Source organism: Aedes albopictus, chromosome 3 (genome assembly GCF_035046485.1).
Source record: "Aedes albopictus strain Foshan chromosome 3, AalbF5, whole genome shotgun sequence".
NCBI lineage: Eukaryota > Metazoa > Arthropoda > Insecta > Diptera > Culicidae > Aedes > Aedes albopictus.
In genome coordinates this window covers 93,701,724-93,714,029 of record NC_085138.1, presented here as the reverse complement: position 1 = coordinate 93,714,029, position 12,306 = coordinate 93,701,724, and positions in this window count along the sequence as shown.

Genomic DNA, 12,306 nt, shown 5'->3' with positions numbered 1-12,306 from the left:
GAGGAATCCACAAAGTAATTCCAGGAGAAATCCCCGCCGAAGGAATTCTAGGAAGAATCTTCAAAGGAACTCCAGGAGGAATCCCCGAAGGGACTCTAGGAGGAATCCCCGAAGGAATTCCAAGCGCAATCCTCAAAGGTTTTTTTACAAGACGACATCCCGAATGAATTTCACGAGGAATCATGGAGTAATTTCTGAAGGAATTTCAGGAGGAATCTTCGAAGAAATTCTAAGAGAAATCACCAAAAGAATTCCACAACGGAATCCACAACGGAATCCACAACGGAATATCAAGAGGAATCCCCAAAATATTTCCAAGACGATAACCATTGAAAAATAACAAGCAGGAATCCTCGAAGCAACTCCAGGAGAAACCACCAAGGGAATTTCATGAGGAACCCCTGGATGAATTTCAAGAGGAATTCCCGGAGGTCCAGAAAGAATCCTCGTAGGAATTCCATGAGGAACACCTGAAATAATTTTAGGAGGAACGCATTCCAGTGGTAATTCCCAAGGGAACTCGAAAAAAAAAATCCTTCTAAATTTCTAGGAAGAATTAACGAAAAATATCCGGAAGGAATCTCTAAAGAAGTTCCAGGAGAGATTCCTGAGGGAATTCTAGGAGGAATCAACGAAATTATTTTGAGAGGAATCCCCGAAAAAATTCCAAAAGGAGTTCCCGGAGGAATTTCATGAAGGAATTCCGGGGTAAATCCAGGACGAATATCCGAAGAAATTCCAGGAGGAATACTCATAGAAATTTCAGGAGGAATGCCCGACGATGTATCAGAAGGAATCTTCGAAGAAATTCCAGGAAGAATCTTCCCCGAAGGAAGCCCAGGAAAAATCTATGAAGCAAATCCAGAAGGAAGACCCGGTGTAATTCAAGGGAGAATTCTTGAAGAAAATCCAGGAAAACTCCTCAAAAAACACAGGGGAAATCCCTGCAGGAACCCCAGGAGAACCCCCTGTAGGTATTGTGGAAGGAATCTCCGAAGGGTTTTCATGTGGAATACTCGAAGGATTTTCAAAAGAAAACCCCGAAGGAATTCCAAGAGAAATCTCATGGGAAGGTAGACATTTCTGGAGAAATCCCCGACAAAATTCCAGACGGAATCTCCGAAGGAAACCCCGAAGGAATACCAGAAGGACTCCTGGAGGAATTCCATGAGGTATCTCTGAAGTAAATCTAGGAGGAATCTCCGAAGGAATTATAAGAGGAATCGTCAAAGAAATTCCAGGAGGAACCCTGCACAAATTTCAGAACCCACAACAGAATATCAGGTGGAGTCCATGAAGGAAGTACAGGAGGAATTCCAGAAGAAAATCCAGAATGAATTCTAGGAAAAAATTACGAAGGAATTCCTGATGGAATCCCTGAAAGAATTCCAGGAGGAATTCCCCGAACGGATTCTGTGAGTAATTACCAAAGTATTTCCAGGAGGAAACCGCGATGGAGTTGTAGGAGGAATCCACGACGCACTATCAGGAAAAAAAATCCGAAAGAATTTCAGGAGGAATCCTCGGAGGAAATCGGAGGAAACCCCGAAAGAAAATCCAGGAAGCATCTCCGGAGGAATTCCAAGAGGAATCCCTGGAAGAATTCCAGGAGAAATTCCCGAAGAAATTTCTGAAAGAATTCCGGTAGGAATCTCCGAGGGATTTTCAGCGGAAACTCCCGAAAGGAATCTTTGCTGATAGGGGGAAGAATTTGCAGAAGGTATTCCCTAAAGAATTCCTGGAGGAATTCCGCTTGTAGAAACTCCATCCTGGAGGTATTCCTGATTAAAGGAAATTATTGAAGAACTCCTACAAGATTCCCTGAAGGAGCTTCTATAGGATTTCCTGAATGATCTTCTGATGAAATCTCTTATGTAACTCCTGGAGGCATCCGTTAGTTCTCCTGGAAAAATCTCGATCTCAATCTGCAATCTTAAAGAACTCCAGGATGGGTTGCTCTGAAAGAACTTCTGGAAGAATCCCTAAAGAAACTTTTCGATGAATTTTCTTAGGATATCTTGCAGAAATCTTAGAAGGAACTTTCACACGTAGACAAAATATGGTAAATTCAAAAATATTTGAGATAAATTCAAACAAATTTTCAATTTGTTCAGGCCCGAAGACATCCCTGAATCCTAGTGTAGAATTAGCATAAGTTTAAATACACGGTGATAAAAATTAAAAAAAATCCATGAATCCTCGTGGAGCTATTAGGGAGATCCTTGAACAATCTCCTGATGGAGAATCCGCCGAAGATACTTCATGGAGCAATCCTTGAAAGAACTCCAGAAAGAATCTCTGAAAAGAGTTCAAGAGGGATTCCGAAGTAATTCCAATAAGAATCCCCGAAAGAATTTCAGAAGGAATTTTTGAAGAAATTCCTGTTGGGATGCTAGAAGGAACTCCTGTAGGAACTTTTGATGAAACTCCCAGAGTCTGAAGGATCTTCCTGAGCGATACAATGATACAAATAATACAACAATAAGTGTAAGGAAGGCTCTGTTCACCATATGTGGATTAAATTGGTTTTTTGAATATAATTTCATAAAATACTTCTGTAAATATCTGTGGTAGAATATCTCGAAGAATTACTGACGGAATATCTGAAGGAATATCTGAAGAAATCCCAGGAGATATTTCTGAAAGAATCGCAAGAGGAATTTCAAAAAGAAACTTTCTAGACATTACATACTTCGGTAACCCCTGACGAAATTTTCCAAGGGATTCCTGGAGGTCCCTTGGAAGAGCTTCCGAAGAAATCGCTGTTAATTCTCTTAAAAATTGTTTTTTTAGCTAATTCCTTACTGATATTCATCAAAATTCTCTAAGCTACTGGAGGACTCTTTAGTGATATTTCTGAAGAATTTCCTGATAAGTTATTTCGGCACCAACATTTCAAAAGGGCGTAACTGCATTTTGAAACAAACCACTCTTTCACATCTGTGGGTCATATTTTAAGTTTCCCACGAAATTCACAAACATTACTAGACAGAGAAATTGCTCTTCTTTCCTATACTGGCGGCGATTTGCATGGCGGCATTGAAATACGATCCACAGATGTGAAAGAGGGGTTTGTTTCAAAATGCAGTTACGCCCTTTTGAAATGTTGGTGGCGATTTGTGAAATCTATGGAGGAATTTCCGAAAGAGTTCTTTATTTTTGAATAAATTGTCCGTTTAATTCATTCCTGGAGATATTCTAAAACGAACCCCTGGAAGAATATGTGAAAGATTTCCGAAGAGAGATGGAGATTATGAAGTGAATATTCTGAAAGAAGGAGTATCTAAAGAAATTTTTGGAAACTATTCCTTAGAAACCCTTGATGGAATTCCTGTAAACACAGACAAACAGACGTAACACTCTTCAAACGGCTTGGCACATGCATTCAACGATCAATTTTAATTTCATTTGATTTCCGAGATGCTTACACCAGAGGCGCTAATGTTCGATCGCTTTGACGTTTGCTAGTGTACACGTTGCTGAATGATGCAAACGAAAATTACAGGCGATTTGTGTAGTAGTGTGCGTGTTTGCAACCGTCAATTCGAATTCCATCATGGCCGACAGAGTCTCGCGGGGTTTATACCAACAGGTGGCAGTGTGCTCACGAAAAAGACAACGGTCAAATGTTTTTGATGAATTTACTTTTAGAGATACGTCTGTTTGTCTGTGCTATAAATATTTATTAATAAATATTTAGAAAAAAATCCTAGAGATATCTCTTACCAAAATTCATGCATAATTTTCTGAAAGAATTCCCGGAGAAATTTATTAATATATTTTCAAAGGGATCCCTGAAAGAATGTCTGGAGATATACTTGAACTTCTTAAAAGGATCCTTAAAAAGCTCGTTTCTACTATGATTCCAAAGGTATTAACGTAAAACTTTCTAGCAATTGTTTCTGAAGAAAATACTGTTTTTTTAAGGAAACTGAGTAAAAATTTTTACAGTTATTCTTTTAGGAAATTCAGGTGGAATTTCTGGTGACATACATGGAAGAATACCCGGAGGAACTAATGGAGGAATCTCTTTATTGAAAGAATACATACTGGACTCACTCAACAAAACCATGAGAGAACTTCAGGAGAATTTCCTCCATAAAGATATTAATAGAAGAGACCCTGAATCACTTTTCGAAGCAACGATGGAGCCACTAACAGAATTCAAAGCACAATTGGCTACTGTTTTTGGGAGTTCATGTCTAATGGTTTTCTAGTCAAGTCATTACAATTCGTCATACAGTAGACGTTCGGTCGGTGCAAACAGTTGCTTTTGACTTGCAAGTCCGGTGAGTGCAATAAATTAGCAGTTATTGCACTGACAAACGTCAAAATTGTGCACCATGTTAGCTCACATGAACAATCGGATCACGTTCACGGTTGTTGACATTCGTCAGTCATTGCAGTTAGCGTATTTCTATCGCTGAATGAAACGTAAACATGTTGTACTTATCGAACGTCTACTGCATTATCGATGTTTAGTATTTAATCATAATAATATTTGAGTATTCCAGTAACCCTAGCATCACTTCCACCAATATGCTTTGGTGTTGGTTAGCAATAGGTAGCATTCCTCCTCCATGATGCAAGAATTGCATGCAAGTTCAGGGTAGGTATAACCAGGATTACTTTTGTCCAGTATAACGTCATCTCATCAATAATCCGAATTGTTATTGTTTGTGATCGCAGTAACTCCGCGATGATCGCAATCACCTCGCGAGTATTTTGCCAATTTTTTTTTTCGGTGTGATTCAACAGGAACTACTGAAGCAACCCAGAGGTTACTTTGTGAATAGATTTTTTGAAGTTATTTCTGAAGGGAGAAAGTCCATAAATTACGCCACACTTTGAGAAGGTAGGGGTTCTGAAAAGTGTGACAACTCAAACTCAAATTTCAGAGGATTTCCCACATAAAAAGTGTGCCTTAGACGGGAATATTTTTGGATGGATTTTCTGAAGGAATTCCCAGAAATATATATGGATGAGTTCTTAGAATAGTTGGGGATGAAAATCCAGGTAAAATCATCAAGATATCCCTGAAAGTTCCACTAAGATAGCTCCTAGATACATGCCTCTGGAAGATACATCCTTAGAGCAATTCTTGGGGAACTCCTTGGCAGGCTTATTGGAAACATACCCGAAGAAGTCTCTCGACAATTCTCTGACGAATATTCCATTTTTTCGAATTCCAGTAAAAACCAGTGAAGGTATTTATCTTTGAAGACATCTCTGAACTTACTTACTGGTCAGACTAAGACATGAGTGTGCTATGCTGCCGACAATAAAAAAAATATTCCTCTCCCACTCTGACATTCATGCACATTGCACACAACAGAGACGTGTAGATGTTCATCTAATGGGGCACGTTCGGTGTAGTACTAGATTTGTAGTAATGAGCTGAATTTTAGTATGTTGAGAAGGTCGATTCTCCGTTTCTGCAATGAAATGGTCCATAAAGCGTGGGTATTATGATTCTTTGCCTAATTTGATCCTGTTTGAGCAAAGCTTTCGATAACTATGTTGTTTATGTTGCAAGAAATGGAGAAAACAACAACACTGCTGTCCAAACTTTTGCTCAAACAGCATCAAATTAGGCAAGGAACCATAATACCCACGCTTTTTGGACCATTTCATTGCAGAAACGGAAAATCGACCTTCTCACCATACTAAAATTCAGCTCATTACTACAAATCTAGTACTTCACCGATCTGTCCTATTCCATCCGAAGGAGATTTTGATTGGGGAAAGGAAAAAAAAAAACATGAGCATAAGTGAAATCGAGATAAGTGCTGTGCCTACAGGGGACGACGATGGTCAAGTGGCTCCGTAGCTTGATGGAAAGAAGCGCCCGTCTAGCAAATTGGGAGTCGTGGGTTCAATTCCCACCGGAGCAGGTGGATTTCTTTTCACAATTCAAATCTCAATTTGCTCATTGTATACGTGTTGTTTCACATGGCTTGGCCAGCCTATGCAAAAATCGAGAAAAATGACAAGAAAAATGATGCATATGAATGGTACTTTCATATACTATAGTTTAAAAAAAACAAATTCTTTTTCGAATTTTCATGAAAAGTTATCACTTTTTCAAAAGTTATCCTGGTGATTTTTTTATAAAATAGAAATGTTCTACAAAATCGCTTCAATCTTGATATGGCTTTGAACAAGAACAAGAACAACGCTTCAAATGTGTTTATCTTCCATTTTAGGGTTGACCATCTTGGCTTACCGAACATCGATTTTTTAAGGGATGATCTAATGGAGAAGTCGTGGATTGAGATTTTTGTTGTACGAATTGTTTACACAACAGTTCCATCTAATGCCATAGTTTGAAACAACTGGGGATCTTGAGTTAGCAGCACTGTATACGGAATAAATGGTAACCTCTAAAGCATCCGGTGAGAAGCATCAACCAGGTATTTATTACTCGGGCACTGCGGGAAACTCCTCAGGCAACGAGGAAGTGGTGAAGAAAACTAACTTCGCAGCAGCATTTTCGTGTGTTGACTTCTTGTGTATAATTTTATCGCAGATTTATTGCAGTTGTGAAATTTATGTTGTGTACTGTACTGTTTATGGCTCCTTTTGCAAAGCACTCAATCTCTCTTAGATTTCCTAACGTGTATAGTAGACGGTTCTCGAAATACATCACCTTCCGGTAAAATATTCCTAGGGTAAAAGTACCCACACTAATTCTGTTGTTCAGTTTACATTCAGTTTTTCAACTGCACCGATTGTCTCCGTTCTAGTCCGTGCTCACTTTTAACAAACGATTCAAACATCTGTAAGAAATAGCAATAACATTTACCTATTTTTGAGTCGTATGAAAAAAGGGATAAAATGGGAACGCGCTTGAAATTGGAGTGGCTACCCTATATAAACAGACCAACCTGTAATGCAATGCAAATGCAATTGAAATCGTCGTAAAAGTCTATCGAGTACAAGCTATTCGTCAATGCTCGTATAGGAAAACACTGCTATGATTTAGTGTTCACTTTGAAACGTAATGCACTGTAGAGGATATCGGAATAAAATGAAACATCAGAATTAAAATAAAAAACACTTAAGAAATTTTTAATATCGTTGAGGAACCAAAATCCGAATTTTCGACTCGAACGTGAAATCTGTGCTGCTGTACGCCAGTGAAACCTGGTGCCTATCAGTGGAGAACACTCAACGGCTGCAGGTATATATGTAATTCGTGCATGGTGGCCTTAAAATTGGATCTCCAACGTGGAGCTCCATCGTCGATGTCATCAAAAGCCGATAGCAACAGAAATTCGAGAGCGAAAGTGGAGGTGGAAATCTTTCAATTCGGCCCTCTACGCCATCGTAGGTGCCCAGAACTGAAAGTAAGTAAGTTGAGGAAGACTTTTGATTTGAGTATTACAAAATGTATTTACCAAATGTAAAAGTTATCAAAGTTTCAAACATGTCGATTTCATTGTTATTGTTCTATCAAGGAGTGCGACGTTACACTAAGAGTCGAGTTTTCAGTAAACTTATTTGATTATTGTCTATTTTAAGGATTTTTCCAGTCATGGTTTTGAGGGTAAAAGTACCCGTCAGACGTATTTGATGTTGTGGGTTCGGTTCTCATCGAATCCTGTGTATTTTTTACGTACATCAAATTTATATTTGTCCATCGGATGTCGGATCAAACTTCCATTATTTGACATGCTTCATAACTACTATCGAACCTCTCTATAGCATTGCATTTCACACCACCACCTTCATTGAAACCGAAGTAAAACTTTTCCCGGGAAATTGATATCGGCGCATGCATGCAGTTTGCTCTCGGAGGAAATTAATATTTATGCGATACGCAGCAATAGCGAGTGTAGTGAAACCGAGATCCGACGTCGACGACGCTAATATATGGGGAGGGAAGCAACATAAATTTTAGCGGATTTCGAATAAGTACAAACAAGCAGCCCGGCAGCCCGGGAACATGCATCAAACTCTAATATTTGCTCTCGGACGTAGTGCAGTAGCAGTGTAGTGCTTCGTAATCGTGTGTCAGAAAGATATTGCAGTACAGCTACGCAACTACAGTACTGCAACAGTCGATGTTGTGTGCTTTTTGAGACCACACGGATGAGCCGCATTTCCGGGAAGTGGCGAAGAAATATGGTTCGATTTATCTATTTTATTCAGTTTGTATGTAAAATGCATCCGGTGAGGCGATATGTGCGCATAATGAGTAACTGCGCTGCGATGCATTGATGCAGGTTAACCTGCCAATTGACACGTGTCATGCTTTTCGAGTTGATGATTGGAACGTTCAATATGATATACATTCAATTCAAGTAAAATTTTGTGTGAATTGAACAAGTTTATTCTAACTTTTGGACTATATTTACACAATTAGTTTCGATTCATCAAAATTCTTATAAATATACATTTTCATAGAAAAATTAGTAAAATACAAACGACTGACTAAACATTTCGTTCCGACTGGTGAAATAATTCTTGGAATTCTCTGGAAAAATTCCAACTGGAATTCTTCCAGGGGTTTCTCCCGAAATCACTTCAAGGATTCATCTGGGTATCTTTCTAAGGAAGCCTTAAGGTATTTTACAGAAATTTCTTCGGGATTTATTTTTCAAAGATAGGTACCTCCTGGATGGCAGGGGTTTCTCCAGATTATTTTTCTGTTGATTAAACTTGAAATACTTGCAGAGGGGTAACTCTCGCTGAGACCGGCCCACTATTTCTGCAAAATTTTTGAAAAGTTTGTTAATACGTTTTTACTATTATAATGTATTATTGAAGCTCAAGCTTTATTAATTTATTTGCACATTATTTCATCAATTATAAATGGGATTCCTGCTTCTAATTTTAGTTAATATGATGGACAATTTAATATATCATACTTTTGATATCTGGACACTAAATCATCTGTGATTCGGATCCATGGTAGGTTTTCGAACAATTTCTAAGAGATATTTCAGGCGGATTCTGGTAGATGAAATAAGTAATATAATGTCAAAATTTCTCGAAGAATTTTTGGCGGAGTTTCTATATTAATTTCTAATAATTTTGCCAATTTTTTAATATTTTTCTTAAAAACCTTAATTACTCCACCTAGCGGTGATGGCAACTTTCTCGTGCCTTAGAAAACCCATTTCAAATCTTAAGTGACATGTTGACGAATATCTCACTACTATACGTTTGATAATAATCCATTTCATGGCACCAGAAATCATATCGTTTATCTTGTTTTAAGCTTTTATTTCTGTGTATTTAAACCTAGGCTATTTATACAATTAATCGTTTATCTGGCTTTTGATGTTTGAGCCTCCTCAAACCCTTAAGAAGAAGCCGCTATATTGAAATTTGAGCCGCCACTTCGGATTTAAGTCCGCAATCTTGAATACTCTGGTCGCCATTTTTGAACTCCAGACTTCTTCCCCATACCAGATATATGCATTTTACATGATTTTAAAGCCATAAATACCATTAAAAACCGCCATCTTGAATTTTGTGAAGCCATATTGGATTTTAAACCGCCATTATGGTTATTCTGGACGCCATTTTTGGACTCCAGACATCTTCCCCATACCAAATATACCCATATTGCATGATTTCAGAGCTCAAAACTCCATCAAATAGCCGCCATCTTGAATTTGGAGCCACTTTCTTGGATTTTAGGCCGCCATCTTGGATTTTATGTCACCGTTTTGGATATTTAAATAGCCATATTTGGACTCTGGGCATCTTTTGCATACCAAATATACCCATATTACATGGTTTAAGGTACCTAAAACTCCATTAAACAGCTGCAATCTTGAATTTTACAGCCGCCATCTTGGATTTTAGGTGGAAATCTTTGATATTCTGGTCATAATTTTCGGACTCTGGACCTCTTTCTCATAGGCGCTGTCCATAAACTACGTAGACTCATTTTTGGCCATCTCAGAACCCCCCCTCCCCCCTCGTAGACTTTCGTTCATACAAAATTTTCGAAATTTGTATGGAGCGTAGACTTTGGCCAGACCCCCCCGTCCCCCCTAAGAGTCTACGTAGTTTATGGACAGCCTCATATCAAATATACCTATATTGCATGGTTTCAGAGTTTAAAACTCCATTAAACAGCCGCCATCTTGAATTTTCTGGTCGCCATTTTTGGACTCCGGACATCTTCCCTATACAAAATATACCCATATTGCATGATTCTGGGGTCTAAAACTCCATTAAACAGCCATCATTTTGAATTTCAAGCCGACATCTTGAATTTTAGGCCACCTTGGACATTCTAATCGCCCTTTTTGGACCCTAGACATCTTCCTCATACCAAATATACCCAAATTGCATGATTTTAGGGCCTAAAACTCCATAAAACAGCCGCCATCTTGAATTTGGAGCCGCCATCTTGGATTACAAACCACCATCTTGGATATTCTGATAGTCATTTTTGGACTCCAGACATCCTCCCCATACCAAATATATCCATATTGCATGGTTTTAGAGAGGGGCTGTCCATAAACTACGTAGACTCTTAGGGGATCGGGGGGGTCTGGCCAAAGTCTACGCTCCATACAAATTTCGAAAATTTTGTATGAACGAAAGTCTACGAGGGGGGAGGGGGGGTTCTGAGATGGCCAAAAATGAGTCTACGTAGTTTATGGACAGCGCCAGACTAAAACTCTTTTAAACAGCCGCCATCTTGAATTTGGAGCTGCCATCTTGAATATTAAGCTGCCATCTTGAATTTTGGCCGACATCGTGTAATTTCTTCTCTCCAGTGTTGATTTCCGCACAGAATTCGTCAACCATGCTAAAAGTTACACAAATCGCCGCAATTTGATGTGTCGCGTGATGGGACTTGGCTCAGTTTTACATACGGCCAGTTATACCAGTCAAATGACCATAGCTCCGGATCGCTTCAACCGATCAGGACCATTTTCTATAGCAAACAATGCGGTAAAATTCCGGTTCGATTTCTGAAAAATCGGCCAATAGGAAGTGCCTTAAAAGTGAGTGAACTTTTTTTGCGCACAGACATACATGCATACACACATACATACACACATACAAACACACATACAGACATCGCCTCAATTCGTCGAACTGAGTTTATTGGTATATGTGACTTGTGTTCTATCGAAAATTCGTCGGTGTACGCGAAAGGCAAAAAAAGGGGGAGAACTAAAATGATGTTTTCGATGCATCGAAAGAATTTAATCAACTTAAAATAAACGTGAGGGAAATCTAGTCCTATTTATTGTAGAATACTAGGAAGAATCTTGAATTTCGAGAAAGGATATGTCAAAAACCGCTGGTAAAGGTTTCTGACTGCTTTTTTTTACGGGAAGTTTGCTCAGGGTTTCATAAGAATACCCGCTTCCAGGAGGAATTTCGGTAAAACTCGGTAAAGTACAGTAATTCCGAAGGAAAATCCTGGAGAAATCCTGGAACGAATATCCTGATGGAATCCGGATAGGATCTCCTGGGAAGGATCCTGGAAAGAACTCCTGGAGAAATTCTGTTAGGAATGTTTAGAAAAATCAAAGAAAGAAGTTTTTAAACAATCTCAGGCAGAAATTTCTGACAGAATTCCTGGAGAACTACCAGAAGGAATGCCTGGAGGAATTCCGGCAGAAGCTGTTGGAAGGAATTCTTGGAGCAATGCCGGAAGTAATTCCTGGTAGAAACCTAAAAACAGTTTTTGTTGGAATTAAAAAAAAATCCCGATTAAATCTTGAAAGGAGCTCCTCGAAAGAATTCAGGAAGAAATTCCTGAATGAATCCCAGACGGATCCAGATGAATCGCTTAAGAAAATTCTAAAAGGAATCTTCTAAAGTAAAAATCTTATGAGAAAATATGATAATCTTTTAGAATTTCGTTAGGTATCCAGACCAAACATGAACAAGAATTTCCAAAGAAATTTTTGAAGCACTAATATGAGTTTTTCGCGGTGAATTTTCTGATAAATTTGTGATTTTTTCGAGTAAAAACTTGAGGAAATGGAGAACTTTTTGAAGTTATTTCTCAACAACCAGTGAAATACTACAAATTTTTTATTGTTGAAATTCTTAGTTAAGGTGGATTATGATACTTAAATTTTCCGTGTGGTATTCTGGATAAAGGATTTAATAATATTAAAGAGGAAGCTCCTAGAGAATTGTTCGGAATTCTGCTTAAACTTTTATGAACTTCTTAGAGCAATTTACAGTAAAGTTGTATTAAAAAAAAAAACAAAAATCGTAAATGAACTTTGAAAATGACTTTGCTAGAAATATTTGGCAGATTTTTATCGAGAATCCGAATATGTAAAAATTGTCTTAAAATCTCAACATAAGTTT